Raw genomic sequence first — 13,642 nt, 5'->3', positions numbered from 1 at the left:
AGGTTACTGCACAAGATAAAAGTTTACGGGGTTGTGGGGTAATATATTAGCATGGATAGAGGATTGGCTAACTAACAGAAAACAGAGAATCGGGATAAATGGGTCATTTACCAGTTGGCAAACAGTGACTAGTCGGGTGCCACAGGGATCGGTGCTGGGGCTTCAACTATTTACAATCTATATTAATGACTTGGATGAAGAAACCGAGTGCAATGTTATCAAATTTGCTGATGATACAAAGATGGGTGGGAAAGCAAGTTGTCAGGAGGACACAAAAAATCTGCAAAGGGATATAGACTGACTAAATGAGTGGGCAAAAAATTGGCAGATGGAGTATAATGTGGGAAAGTGTAAAGTTATCCACTTTGGCAGAAAAAATAATAAAGCTAATTATTATTTAAATGGAGAAAAATTACAAACTGCTGCAGTACAGAGGGACCTGGGGGTCCTTGTGCATGAAACACAAAAAGTTAGTTTGCAGGTGCAGCAGGTAATCAGGAAGACGAATGGAATGTTGGCCTTCATTGCGAGAGGGATGGAGTACAAAAGCAGGGAGGTCCTGCTGCAATTGTATAGGGTACTGGTGAGGCCGCACCTGGAGTACTGCGTGCAGTTTTGGTCACCTTACTTAAGGAAGGATATACTAGCTTTGGAGGGGGTACTGAGACGATTCACTAGGCTGATTCCGGAGATGAGGGAGTTACCTTATGATGATAGGTTGAGTAGACTGGGTCTTTACTCGTTGGGAGTTCAGAAGGATGAGGGGTGATCTTATAGAAACATTTCAAATAATGAAAGGGATAGACAAGATAGAGGCAGAGAGGTTGTTTCCACTAGTCTGGGAGACTAGAACTAGGGGGCATAGACTCAAAATACGGGGGAGCCAATTTAAAACGAGTTGAGAAGGAATTTCTTCTCCCAGAGGGTTGTGAATCTGTGGAATTCTCTGCCCAGGGAAGCAGTTGAGACTAGCTCATTGAATGTATTCAAATCACAGATAGATAGATTTTTAACCAATAAGGGAATTAAGGGTTATGGGGAGCGGGCGGGTAAGTGGAGCTGAGTCCACGGCCAGATCAGCCATGATCTTGTTGAGTGGAGGAGCAGGCTCGAGGGGCTAGATGGCCTACTCCTGTTCCTAATTCTTATGTTCTTATGTTCATCCATTATCTCTGCAGCCACTTCTTTTAAGACCCTAGAATATAAGCAGTCAGGTTCAGGGGACTTGTCCACCTTTAATCCCGTTATTTTACCAATGTTTTCTGCCCTTTGCTGTTACATAGCTCTATCCAAACTGATTCTACTTCTTGATTTTCCAAGCAAAGGTCTTTTCTCTCTACTGTCTTTATCCCATCATTTATTCTCAGGGCTATTCCTCCTCCTTTTCCATTTTGCCTAACACTTTTAAAAGTTAAGTCCTGGAATATTTAGTTCCCAACCTTAACCACTTTGCAACCATGTCCCCGTAATGGCTATTAGATCAAACCTATTAATTTCTATCTGCACTATTAATTCATCTATTTTGTTACAAATGCTTCACGCATTCAGATATGGGTCCGAAATTGCCCCCCGCTAGCGGAGCCCCTATCCTGTTTCAGCTGTTTTTACCGGCGCAGTGGATGCAGTGGCCCCTTGAGCATAATTCCGTTCTTTGTTTTTTTTCCAGCGGCCCGGATGTCGGTTATAATGGGGGCGGAAGTGCGGTGGTGAGCGGAAATTCGGTAAGTAAGAGGGGTGGAAATTCGGGGCGGGCGAATTTTCTGCTGCGGTCACTCAGCATGGCGCTAATGATGTCATTGCGTTGGTGTGTCACCACAGTTCTCCCCTTCCCTTAACAAAAATATGCCATTCTTTAAGCTAGGTCCATTGGGCCACCAGGGAATGTTTCAGCTGGGCCAGAGGGGGTGCCAGGGTGTTGATGGCCTGGCCGAATCCGGGGCAATAATTGGTCAGTCCGACATGGCAGTCAAACGACAAAAGGAATTAAGATGGCGACCATGGTAGTAGGTCTCCCCTTTAATGGCAGCCACACCGCCATTTTACAAGCACTCCCAGCAGAGTGCACCGACAGAAAAAGTTGTCTGTGGCACTGAGCGGCGGGAGGAAGATTTTCCTGGCAGAATTTCACCATCGAGGGGGAACATTGGCAGTGCGCGCTCTGATGACGCACTTAGGACGGTCGTGGGGGAAGATACTGCAGGAGCGGAATTTTCAAAATGGTGGCCATTCCACTAAAAATCGGCGGCCTTTCCACTCCACAACGTGGCCGCCAACTTCTGGCGGTAACAGATTTTAAAGGAATGGGCAATTTCGGCCCCTGGTTCCTTTAGCTTTGACTTTTTTCTATTTTTCCCTGATGTCACTTTAGTCAGTGATGCCCTATTACCTCTGTTACTCTCTCTGTCGCTTCCTGACCCACTCTGCTTATTTTTACCCAAAACGCTGCTCTGCTCCAGAGCCTTGGCATTTCTCTTGCTGCTTTTAAATTTACTCTTTCCTGAATCCTCCAACACCCACTTCATTAGTTTAAATCCCTGTCTACTGCCCTAGTTACTTGATTCGCCAGGACACTGGTTCCAGCCCAGTTCAAGTGGAACCTGTCCCAATGGACCAGCTCCCTCTTTCCCCAGTACTGGTGCCAGTACCTCATGAGGCAAAACCCCTGCCTCCCACACCACTCTTTGAGCCATGCATTTAACTTTCTAATCTGCTTATCCCCATACCAATTGGTACATGGCTCAGGTAACAATCCAGAGATTATGACTTTTGAGGTTCTGCTTTTTAATTTGGACCCCAACTCCTCAAGCTCTTTCAGCAGAACCTCATTCCTAGTTCCACCTATGTCGTTGGTTCCTACTTGCACCACGTCAACTGGGTCCTCCCCTTCCCACTTCAATTTCTTCTCCATCGATGTCTTTAACTCTGGCACCGGGCAGGAAATATAACCTTCGAAACTCCCAGTCGTGGCTGCAGAGAACAGTATCTATCCCTCTGACTATACTGTTCCCTACCACAACTACATTCTCTTTCACTCCTCCCACTTGAATGGCCTCCTGCACCATGGTGCCATGGTCAGTCTGCTAATCCATCTTGCAGGCTTTTTCCCTCAATCACACAGGCAGCAAAAACCTCATTCCTGTTCGATAAGGGCAAAGGCTGAGGCTCCTCCAGCACTACACCTGGTGTCTCCTTACCTGCCTGAGTTGCAGTCACACCCTCCTGTCTCTGACCACTAGCCAGACCTGCACCACTACCGAACCTGATAAATGAGGTGTGACTGCCTCCTGGATCAAAGTGTCCAGGTAACTCTCCCCATCTCTGGTGCCCTGCAATGTCTGCACCTCCGACTCCAGCTCAACAACTCTGAGCTGAAGTTCCTCAAGATGCAGACACTTACTGCAAACGTAGTTGTCCGGGATCACAATGCTCTCCACAAACTGCAGTTGCGGCACACCACCTGCACTGACATCCCGATATGATCTTGTTCTATTTAATTAAATGTAATTACATTTGTATTTAAGTAATTTACAGTTGAGTTCCTTGACTTCTTAATTGATCTGGATTAAGTAATGGGTAATGAAATTAAATATCTACCTGTAACACAAAGCATGACAAATAGTGTGGGCAAAAATCTGCAACTCCTTCCTCCTCTTCGCCCAATTCCCACTCTTTCCAAATTCCCAAATAAACCACACTGTTTAAGACAACTCCTTTTAAGAGCGCCCTGTGCAGACCACTCTGTGCTCTGAAAGAGTATAAAAGTCAACAGTTTTTAAGAGCTATACCCAATTTAGAGTGTTAACTCAGCTCCCCTATTCCCTGTCCACTGCAGAACCAAAAATAGCTGCCCTGTTTGCTAGGATCTTGAGTACTGTGAATGATATTTCAATGTGTAAAATGAAATTTTCTAGTCGTTTCCTTTGGCAATAGCCTTCAGTTTCCAATCAATACACCTGGATTAGGAACAGCTTGTTTTTTTATAGGTGTCAAGAGGCTCATTCTCTACTTGTTAAGGTGCAAAATAGTGATTATTATGACTTTGCATTGAAACTTCATAAAAGTTACTTCAACTTTATAAATGACAGGCTATTCAGAGGATGCTCCTACATGTTCATAAATTGTTTACATTGCATAAATAATTCTTCCATTAAAAGCCCTAATGTCGGATACAAGGAAACGTTACTTTCCCTCCCACCCACATTTGACAGATTTTTCCAAAAATATACTGGTTGAGCTTGATACCAAGATTTACAGTAATAAATGGTCAAATTAAGGTGCCGTGAAATCTTTGTAAATGATCATTTCGTTAAGGGGCTAGAAAATATTGCAGAGCTACCAGCTAATGGATAAAACAAAACAAGAAATTAACTCACATTTTTTTTTTTAAATCAATACCTTCTAGTTACAAATGACCTCACCTCCTCTAGTTTAAATGAATCCAATGTGTCATTTATCTGCACCCTATAGGTTCTCTAATAAGATTACAGATATATGTGAACAAGGTGAAAAATGGGACAAGATACTGGGGGCTAAAATTCAATAGCTCCCGAAAACGGGCGCGGAGGTTGCGATGAACGATTAACATACTCCCGTTGTTTCCAATGGATGCAGCACGCCAGCTGAGCGCTGCCTGCTAATTTACATGATTGCTGCATGCAATGTGTGGCTGCATGCTTCAGCAGGGGGGCCACAGTTGGGAGAGGTTAGAACCACTCAAAGCCAGTCTGCACCTCTTAAAGGGGAGGTACATTATGGCTGGAGCATGTGATGGAAATCAGTGTGCAGGTCATTGTGAAGTGGAAAAAGAATGGTCGAGCATGGCAGAGAGCGGGCTCCAAGATTTTCTGATGCTGCACTGGAGGCCTTGGTAGAGGCAGTACAAATGAGGAGATATGTGCTACATCCACAGAGAGCCAGGAGGCCCTCCAGACAAACTCTCAGAAGACAATGGGAGCAAATATCCTTGGTGGTCAGTGTCAGGAGTCAAGCCCCGAGGACCAATGTACAGTGGCGCAAAAAGTTCAATGACATCGGACAAGTGGTCAAGGTCAATAAATGCATCTTCAAAAGCCATATCCCACCAATTGCATCACTAGCCTCAGATACTGCTCAATGCACCACACCCCCATCACTCACCTACTAACAACCTCTATCAATCAGGACATACATAACATTCATAGCTTCACCTCATCCTCACAAACTTAGCACTGCTGCAAGCATCACACCCAATCTCACAGTTTGCACACACTTCCAGCCAAACAGATTGCAACACACTCACTGACACACGTCCCTCTCCCTTGCAGAACTGGAGGCAGCAGGACCTAACCGGCGGCGGACAGGTGCAGTTGCATGTCCTTATCGCCATGGAAGGGACATCATTGGAGTGACCATTGCTGAGGCCGTGGCCAACGGTGGGGCTGAAACCAGGGAAAATGCCGTATTCTCATATCGAATCCTCCTTCTCATATCTCGCTTCCCTCCTCATCCCACAATCACTTCTGATTTACAAGTTGCAGATGTGTAAGCATGCACCTCTTACTTCCCCCTCACCTGCGTTCCCCCCCCCTCCAGCCCCCACGCTCCCCTCACCACAACTCTACCCTTGTGCCTTTCTCCTTTCAGATACCCAAGAACTGTAACCTGATCAGGCAATGGTGGAAGAGCAGGAAGACAATGATGATGAAGAAACACCATCACTCGATTTCACACTTGCAGCCAACAGCTCAGATACTGACACTGCGTGTAATTGAGAGGATAGCTTAGAGGCCGGATCAGCACATGGTGAGACATCGGGTATGAGTGGCCTATAGCCAGGGCAGTGGAAAAGGGTAGCATAGGTGCCAGCTCGCCGGAGGGCAAGGTCGCACATGACCTCTGCAGCAGAGGACGGGGATGAACACTTCGATGGAGTGGGCTACAGAAGAAGGCTGATGATATGCACAATTAAATGCTTGTTGCATTGGCAGGCCTGCCAGAAAGCCTGCATTCAATATCAAGAAGCATAGCACCAACTTGGCACAGGGCTTTGCACAGAACTTGAAGCCCATCCTTTCCAGCAGGGAAGTGGTAGCCAACTCCATTAGCACACCCAGCCATAATGTAGCGTCTGATGGCTGATGTCTCAGCTTCCATTGCAGCACATGCAGAAGCCACCCAATGTCTGGGTGCTGCAATAGAAGCTCAGACTTCCATCATGCAATATCAGCTTGCTGCCACGCAAGCTCAAACTGCTGTCATCATGGCCGTGGTTACCAGTGTTGAAAGGGGCTTGCAGGGTATCACAGCTGTCCAGTAATCCGTCCTCCAACAGGTTACTAGGAATGCTGGGCCACCGCCCTGGGGAAGTGGCAGTGGCTCCATGAAGCATGAACCTACTATCCTCTCTCAGGGTGACTGCATTTGTCCTCCCATCCCCACTGTTGTGTGTGCATGCCTGTTTACTGTGTGATGTCTGTAACACTGTTATGCCACATTGAATGTACCCTTATACTGCACACACCTACTGGTACACCAGAGGGCGCTGCTGCGGTATGGACGCCATGTTGTAAATTGGAGGCCGGTTCATATAAAAGGCTGCTTCAACTTCTGGGGAGTTTTGATGGACTGTGCAGTTCTTTTAAGGTGATTTAAACTGAGGAATGTAGCTAATACTAGCCGCACTGTGTGCCACCATAATGCCACATCTCCATTAAAGTCCACAATCATACTCAAGACGCCAATGCAAAACAGTGAAAGTAACATTTTATTCACGACACCAACGTGATGGCCGCAAATGCACAACCAAAGCCCTCCCCAGCAAATAACAAAACAACAACACAACGTCACGTAGAAATACCATCAACCACAATGAACAGAAATAATGTATGGACAAAGGGAAGTTCCATGAGTCATCCCACAGCAGCATTCATGTGGCATCTTAGGCACACATACTCCAACCAACAGGTTGCATCAAGCAATGAAATGACATATTTACATAATGAGTACATCTTTCCATATTGGGCAAAGTCTTAGCCTGACATTTCCCACCCTTCACCTTTACCCCCTCCCACGCCTAGTGCTCCTCTTCAATGTGACTCCAGTGACTACAGCAAGACTGCTGAGGGCTGCTGTAGGTGGGGCAGACAGTACAGATGGCCCACCAGGACGCCCTGGACCAGCTCTGGGCCTCGAAGGCCGGGCTGTGGACTCCACCGCCTCAGCATTGGCGGCAACAGTTTGGGATGGCTCGGCTGTAGAACGCGGCAGGTGCAAAGGTGAAGTGGCAGTGGTGGGAGCCAAAATGTTGTCATCTTGAGCAAGGACAGCACCTTCCATTTCCAGGCGCCCATGGTCACTTACATGGGGCGGAGCGTCGTGTGAGCACAACTTGCTGGCCTGCTTCAGCACGGTCACTTCCCCGTCGGACTGTGGGGAAGACAGAGAGGATGGCAGCAGTCAGTGGTTGCATGGCATCACACTGAGACTGACTCAGAGCACACTGAGCCTGAAATGCAGCAGTCTGCGAGTTCATGCCAGCAATCACTTACAGCATCACATCACAAAGTTCTTGTGTGGCTTGGGCCTGTGATGTGATTGCTGCTGCCACGTCAACCATGGCACGCGTCATCCCCTCTAGAACTCCATGATCGCTTGTTGAGCTCATCTCCCTCTGTGAGTGGGCAAGGATGGCTTCTTGGACTCCTAATAGGCACGAGCAATGCTTGAGGTGGCCTCCGCCACACACACAGTAAGTACATCGATGCTTTGTGGGACCTTCTCCAATGTACCCATGAGGTAGCGGTGCATTTGCATGGTTTCCCTGGCCATAGCCACCAGGTCCACGTTTGCCTGTCTCTCAGTGGGACTCCTGGGCTGATTCACCCTCTAGGGAGCTGGCCTCTGAGCTTCCCCTCCTGCTGGGCGTTGCTGTAGGCCACTGGGGCCAGGAGCCTCAGACTCCTCAAACGCCGCAAATTCAGGCTGTTCCACCGATGTGGTGTCCCCATTCAGTGGGACTGATGACGTCTCCCACTCAGTGAGCACACTGTCATCCCCTCCCTTGCCATCTGCCCCTGAACCATCAACATCGGGCGAGGGGAGGGGACAGGGATTTATGAGGAAGGTGGTGTTGGACATCTATATGTAAAGGGAGTAGACCACTTGATATCAGGTGTGAAGGAACTCACATAAATCGCAAACAACAACAACCACAATAAATTATATTTAAAGTAGTGAACCGTTCCAAGGAGCTTCACAGGAGTATTATGAGATTAAAAAAATTTGACACCAAGCCGCATAAGTAGAAATTAGCTTGGTCAAAGAGGTATGTTTTAAGGAACGTCTTGAAGGAGGAAAGAGAGGTAGAAAGGTTGAGAGGTTTAGGCAGGGAGTTCCAGAACTTGGGGCCTAAGTAACAGAAGGCACGGCCACCGATGGTTGAGCGATTATAATCAGGGGATGAACTATTGACCACATATCCGCAGCATTAGGCAAACGCCATTCACATACTGTCACGATCCATAGGGGGCTCTGCCTCGCCACCCACCACCGTGCGAACTGGGGTGCCCATGAGTGCCGACACTCTTTGCTCGACCTCAGGGAGGTCCTGAAGATCAGGCTCCCTGTTATATATGTAAGCACTCTAGTAATGACTCCACGAGGTAAGGTATTGTACTTGAACTATTGTGACCTGAGTCCAGTTATTGTAGCTCCTGAGTGACGATACAGTGAGGTGAGCTCCCTTTTATACTTCGTTACCTGCAGTGTGCAGGTGACCCTTAGGTCTCCACCAGTAGCACCCTCTGGTGGTAGAGATATGGTGTATACAGTGTGAAGATACATTCAGTGGTCTAATGTTACAGTACATACATTATGCATACACAATACTCCCCACCTCCGGTATGCTGCTGCTCCTGGCGATTATGAGCCATTTTTATCTACAATAACAAGAAGAAGGTGTGAGTGAGCATGCAGCTCATCATGTGGCATATGTGCCTTCCATAGTAGAGTAGCTGCTATTGTCTGGAAGTGTAAAGATGTGCATTATAATCTATGAGGCTGCACACAGAGTGTGTGGGAAGGGTAGGAGGAGGTGAGAGCCACCTAGGATTGGGGTTCAGGGTAACGTTTAGCAAACCAATATCAATAGTCAAAGGCTATTGAGAGGAGGGGTGAGAATGAATAGGGGACAAGCGGGTCCGCGCCGCCTGAATGCGCAGGGCATGGCTGGTGAACTGAGCCTGCAGCTTTCAGGTGGCTTCACCAACCCACACCATGGCCTGGAACACAGAGAAGGGGCAGCTTCCTCAAAGACTTTACATTGTGTAAGACAGTGACTTTGCAACCATGGCAGTGGTGCATTAATGTAAAGGGTACTCATCCTGACGACCCTCGTGAGGTCGTTAAACTTCTTGTGACATTGGTCGCAGTTCGTGGCACTGTGTCTCTAGCAGAGACGCCCTGTACCACCTCCCTTCAAAGCCTCCAAAAAACTCTTGGGACAGTCCTCTTTCCCCCAGGAAGATGCAAAGCAGGCCACCTCCTCTCTATACCCTGTATCAGTGCTTCAGCGGTGATGGATGTGAAGTGGCGTGCTTTTTGGCGGCCTTCCTGCTACTCCATTTTCTGGCTCTGCTCAAAGTGCACAGGTGGAACTGCGAATGTGCAAACTTATAGTATCGCACCTTAACCGTGTGGCTGAGCTTGGGACCTATCATGGGCCTCTGCGCATGCGCATTTAACCTTGCTTTTTATGCACTGCGGTTTTCACTTGGAGCGGCCGAGCACAGGTGAAGAACACCTGATTTTGCGCCCCTGATCAATGTAGCTGTGTTTCGGACGAATTTCACGGTCAGAGTTGCAAACTTTTATAGGACACTATACTTACCGCCCTGCCATGAATAACACCGCAAACTGGCCGTAACCAAATTTCTAGCCCAAATCTTTCATTTGAAAGTTGTCTCAATACATTCTGATGTTCATTGTCTCCTTTCCACAGTATTTTTGTATGTAGTTGCTGACAGTTAACCCTTTGTTCCACTGCTGTGGTTATTTTTTTGTAAAAACTTTAGGAGTGACATTAGAACTTCCTCAACAATCCAGGGAGTGGCAATGCAAAGGAAAACATTGCTATTGTGATACATAACACAATATTTCATCTCTTATGCCCTACCAACTAGAATATATTGCTCCTTGGTTGGGAATAAGAAAATAAAAACACCCATGATGAATTTTTGGGCTGAATTTTCGGCTTTGCTGTTTTCTGGGTGAAAACGGAGGCAGGGCGGGAAATTTATCACCTGATTAACGTTTGTGCTGTGTGGAGCAACTTTTGTCATTTGGCCCTTGCACAAAGGGAGGTGTAGTATGACTTTCGTGGTGCAAAAACAGGAACCTCGCCAACTAAAGTGCTGGGCCGTGCGTGCTCCAAGAGAGGCCTTGGGAGGGAGAAAAAAAAACAAAAAACAAAATTCACAAAAACATTGCCAACACCCTTACAACACAAATTGCTACAAAAATATAAAAGAATAAAAACTGGAACTTACCTTTTTTCCAGTTTATCTAATTCACCGCCGCCAGCAGGGCTGGACCGCTGTGCTTTCCCTGGCGGTCATCGCGGAGCGTGTTTCGCGGCATACGGGCCGGGTGTTTGTCGAAACTTCTGCCGCTATTGCAATGCAGCTCTCGCAAAAAACTGACCGGCGGATCGAGCCCGGACACAAAAGAGCTCACCGCCCCATCTTTCGCCGCGGAGGGTCAAAACCCAGCAAAAACCAGGTCACAAACGACCTGAAAATCCAGCCCTATTATAAACTTAAATGGCATTGGATTTGTGTTCTTCCATTAAAACATTTTCAATTTCTTATAGTTCATTCTATTATTTTACTTTGCCAGATGAAAATAATTTATTATCTGGAGTTTGAGATTGTTGGAATGATCAAACTTTTAATTACTGTTAACTGTACTTCCTGTGCAAGGGGAAAACATAAGCCATTCGTCAACTCAACAATTTGTCTTTCGTTCTCATTAAAGTTTACCTAGACTTCAATATTTAATGGCAGTGATTCATGTGGCTACAGGCATTTTATTATTGTTGATTATATTTAATAACAAAACACTAACTTGACTTTGGGAGGAGGATGGGTTAAGATCAATTCTGACAAACTTCCATGAGATAGAGATAATAGAGATCTCTGGCTTCCTTTAGTTGACCTTTACTATATTGCTTTAAAAAAAGAAGCAAAAAAACTTTTGGTAGTAAGCAAGAACATGGTGTGTGATCTTAATGAATGGTTTTAAATAACTCACATTGTTTTAAAAAATTATAAATGAATTTTACATTCAAATCTAACAACAACTCACGTGCTAAAACTGAGATTGGTTCTGACTCATAATTTGATTTAAAGTTTTACAAAGCACCCAAAATACTTATAATTGAATAAGACATTAACATTAAAAACCTAGCTGGTTTTTACAATGATCCAGTAGTTTCATGGTCACAATTACTGGTTTCATGGGAACCATTACTAGCTTTTTATTCCAGATTTATTTAATTAACTGAATTTAAATTCCCCAGCTGATATGGTGGGATTTGAACTCACATCACACAGATTACTAGTCTAGGCCTCTGGATTATTAATACAATAACATAACCACTATGTTACCATACCCCATGTGATAAAGGTACTGTGTACCAGTATATGAGACTATATTCACATTGTTTTCAGTTCTGACGAAGGGTCATCGACCTGAAACGTTAACTCTGTTTTCTCTCCACAAATGCTGCCTGACCCGCTGAGATTTCCAGCATTTTCTGTTTTTAATCCAGATTCCAGCATCCGCAGTATTTTTCTTTTGTGTTCACATTGTTTTCCACTGATTATCATTTGTAATGATATCTGTTACCAACTGCGAGGAAACCAACATGGAAAGTGATATAAGACAAAACAGATAAATTTGACACCGAGCCACAGAAGAAATTACAGCAAACGACCAAAAGCTTTGATAAAGGAGGTAGGTTTTAAGGAGCATCTTAAAGGAGGAAAGAGAGATAGAGAGGCGGAGAGGTTTAGGGAGGGAGTTCCAGAACTTAGGCCCAAGCAGCTGAAGGCACGGCCACTGATGGTTGAGCAGTTATAATCAGGGATACTCAAGAAGGCAGAATTTGAGGAGCACAGATATCTCATGGGGTTGTGAGGCTGAAAGAGATTAGAGATAGGGAGGGGTGAGGCCATGGAAGCATTTATAAACAAGGGTGAGAATTTTGAAATCAAGGCGTTGCTTAACCTGGAGTCAATGTAGGTCAGCGAGCACAGGGGTGATGGGTGAGTGGGACATGGTGCGAGTTAGGACATGGGCTGCCGTGTTTTGGATGACCTCAAATTTACATACTGTAGAACGTGGGAGCGCAGCCAGGAGTGCGTTGGAGTAGTCAAATCTAGAGGTAACAAAGGCATGGATGAGGGTTTCAGCAGTGGAAGAGCTGAGGTAGGGGCGGAGGCAAGCAATGTTACGGAGGTGGAAATAGGAGGTTTTAGTTATACCCCGGATATGTGGCCAGAAGCTCATTTCAGGGTCAAATATGGCGTGTAGTTTTCGAGCAGTCTGGTTTAGCCTCAGATAGGTGCTCGGGAGAAGGATGGAGTCAGGGGCTAGGGAACGCAGTTTGTGATGGGGACCAAAGACAATGGCTTCAGTTTTCCCAATATTTAATTGGAGAAAATTTCTGCTCATCCAGTATTGGTTGTCGGATAAGCAGTCTGACAATTTAGAAACCTTGGAGGGGTAGAAAGCAGTGGTAGAGAGGTAGAGCTGGGTGTCGTCAGCATACATGTGGATGATATCGGCAAGGGGCAGCATATAGATGAGAAATAGGAAGGGACCAAGGATAGATCCTTGGTGGACACCAGAGGTAATGATGCAGGAGTGGGAAGAGAAGCCATTGCAGGTGATTTTCTGGCTACTATTAGATAGATAAGAATAGAACTAGGCGAGTGCAGTCCCACCTAGCTAGATGATGGTGGAGAGGCTTTGTAGGAGGATGGAATGGTCAACTGTGTCAAAAGCTGCAGACAGGTCCAGGAGGATGAGGAAGAATAGTTTACCTTTGTCATTTGTGACTTTTATGAGAGCTGTTTCGATACTGTGGTAGGAGCAAAAACCAGTTGAAGTGATTCAAACATGGAGTTCTGGGAAAGATGGTCATGCATTTGGAAGGCGACAACATGTTCAAGGACTTTGGAGAGGAAAGGGAGGTTGGAGATGGGCTGGTAGCTAGCAAGCACAGTGGGGTCAAGTGTTTTTTTTGTGGAGAGCGGTGATGACCACAGAGAGGGGAACAATACCTGCGCAGAGAGAACCGTTAACAATGGTAGCTAACATGAGAGCCAAAAAAGCAAGTTGGTGGTCAACAGTTTAATAGGAATAGGGTCAAGGGAGCAGGAAGTGGATCTCATGAGTTTGTAGAGATCAAGAGGGGAGTTAATAAGATATTTAATAGAATCTATTTGCTCCCTACAGATCACTTGTAGAGATTTAAAAATCTCTAGCCGTTGTTGGAGATGAGATTGTAATGATTTGCTCTTACATCAGAATTTAAGATGAATTGAACAAAATCATTCCTCTGTTCATGTTGAGTAGCAAAGTTTCAATCTCAGGTGATCCA

The sequence above is a fragment of the Pristiophorus japonicus genome, chromosome 13 (assembly GCF_044704955.1).
Source record: "Pristiophorus japonicus isolate sPriJap1 chromosome 13, sPriJap1.hap1, whole genome shotgun sequence".
Lineage (NCBI taxonomy): Eukaryota > Metazoa > Chordata > Chondrichthyes > Pristiophoridae > Pristiophorus > Pristiophorus japonicus.
Note: the sequence above shows the minus strand (reverse complement) of the source record.